Here is a 2,686-nt window from a genome sequence, read left to right as displayed (position 1 = left end):
GGTACTTAAGGTACTGAATAACTGGCAGACTTGAAAGGAACTTTTTTAGATGTCTTATGCTGTTGATTTAAGTTTGTGCTTTCTAGACACAATCAAGTTTCTTAACTTGGTTACAGTAAGATGAGTTCCAAAAAACGTTCCCTCCAACTCACGTCAAATCATTTGCAGTTAAAGTTAATTAAAAATTCCCTAACTGCCTTTGTAATTAGGTACAAGTAGAAGGTAACCCTGCTCCCCCACGCACCTGAATCCCAAAGATTTCACTTTAAATGTCCTGCAGAGCCCCCAAAATACCTTTTTGCCTCCTTTTCCTCCCCTTCCTAACCTCTCCCATTCCTTTCATATTTACTCTTGCAGCTGCAGGGCTGCTGATCCCTGCCAGCAACGGTGCTTGGCTAAGTTGGGTTCTTCTAAAAATAGTTCAATTTGTTTGCTGCTAGTGCAGTCTGTGCATTTCATAGAATATCAGGGTTGGACCTCAGGAGATCATTCAGTCCAACCCCTGCTCAAAGCAAGCCCACTCCCCAGACAGATTTTTTTTTTTTTTTTTTTTTTTTTTGCCACAGATCCCTAAATGGCCCCCTCAAGGATTGAACTCACAACCCTGGGTTTAGTAGACCAACGCTCAAACTCCCCCCCTTCTGGCATCATATGTGAATATGCAGGTATAAATGGTTTATTGGACAGAACCCCAGAGTGCTGAGTATCATTCACAGACTGCACAGTGCCCCAGTTTTTTGTCTCACTTGCAGATTAAACACCGGCACACCTCTCATGCCCAATTTATCATTGTGTAGGCCAACAGGCAATGAAGCTACAAGGTTGGTTTTTTGTTTTTTTTTATTTTATTATGGCAAGTTTTTATTGTAGCAAAGTACAGATGTTGAACTTTTGCCAGTCTCCTCCCACACCCCACACTTAATCTTTCTGTAGGGGTGTGTTAAATTCAGTGTCCTGGCTCGACTTCAATTTTTAATTACACTTGGCCATACTGAATCCCACCCCTGCAAACTCAAGTGTTTTTCTTTACTTCCCACTCTAAAATGGCTGTGAGCTATTGAACAGCCAGTAGTGTACATAACTATATACCCCTCCTAGCTAATCCGTGAACAGTCAGTGGTGGTTTTAGGCATATGTAACAGCATAGAGCATTGTTCTTCAGGGGTTCACCCCACATGTACCAGCAGCAGCCAGAGCAATAGCCAGAGCACTGGCAGCCTGAACAGTCAGAGGGCCCTATCTTCCTTTCCATCTCCTGCTCAGGAAGTTCCCAATCATTGTAGAGACTGTGAGCCCCATCAAACAAGAGAGGGAGGGCATTTCCACTGTTTGAGGGAGGGTACAGGGTGATTTGTCTTGCTTTGGGTGGCTTTGAAGAACTGGGGCAATTGAGCCAAGTAACCCACCCTTTGTGCAGTCTCTCTTACAATCAATGACACTTGTTGTATGCAAATTCTCTGTAGAGTAAGAGTGAAATCAGAGGTCTAAATGACCAATGGTCTAAAACTATTGGCATGGCGCAGACACATGACTCACTCTAGCTGTATGTCTCATAGGTGTAATTTGTAAAGTCAAAATGGCTGAGAACTTAAATTGGATGGTAACAGATTGTGAAACCCAGTGATTATTCAGCCTGGTGATATTCTGAATAAAAAGAGCTCTGTCTCAACCATGCTTGTGGCTGTTTCCATCGCCTCATACTGAGGGCAGGTTTACACTACGGGGTTACGTCGACCTAAGTTACGCAACTCCAGATATGTGAATAGTTGTGCTTAAGTGCTGTAGTTTGGATCACTACCTGGACTGAAGCTGATTTTAAAATCAAAATCTAGTAATGAGTTGACCCCAGCCTGCTGACCAACAAAGCCCTATGAAAAGTAGATTTTAACCAAGTTCAGTCACAAATGTTAAACTTGGAATTTCTGAACACTATAACTGATGGCTTCTAAAGGCCTGACCCTGCCTTCAGTGGCACTGGATCGGAGCCTGATTGCCATTTTCCCCCTAAATAAAACACACATTTGGAAAAGTTCAGCAAAACTCTTCCAATCATACTTCAACATTTTACTTCTTAGTTTGCATGACTTGAGTTCTTTAAACAAAACAACGATGGATGAAAATTGGAGAACACTAATTGTGCAAGCCAAAAAAGGTTACTGATGGGATCTTGTGTATATGTGCTGGCCTGAACTCTGTCGAGTGGGAATACATAGCATGTCCCTCAAGTTTCCAGTGGATGAGATGATCTCTTTGTCCTCTTGAACTCACCTCAGATACACTCTATCTCAGACACACATTGTTAACTGCTCATTAAATAGGTCTGGAATCATGGCATTGTTTTTCATGTTTGAACCTGGTCTCTCTGATTATCTTCCATTTCAGACATTTTTCCATTGGCTGCTCAGCTGATTACCCTTTGTAGCCAAATATACTCTATTTAATTACATTGAAATGTAACTTTTACCTTTCAGCCAAATTCCCTTCAAATACAGTACAACAAAAAAGAAGAGTTGTTCTTGTTCTGACCATTAGCTTCAGGGGCATAAGGAACTTTTATCAAAAGTTTACAATGGGAATTTCCAGGAATATTTCTCCCCTCCCCCCAGCTATCATAGCCTTGAAGGATTTTAAGGAAGTCTGAGCCTCCCGCACTATAGTAACATTGGTGCAGTTCCACTAGTGCTAG

This window comes from Gopherus flavomarginatus, chromosome 15 (genome assembly GCF_025201925.1).
Source record: "Gopherus flavomarginatus isolate rGopFla2 chromosome 15, rGopFla2.mat.asm, whole genome shotgun sequence".
Taxonomy (NCBI): domain Eukaryota; kingdom Metazoa; phylum Chordata; order Testudines; family Testudinidae; genus Gopherus; species Gopherus flavomarginatus.
The sequence above is the reverse complement of the archived record's forward strand: the minus strand, read 5'-3'. Positions refer to the sequence as shown.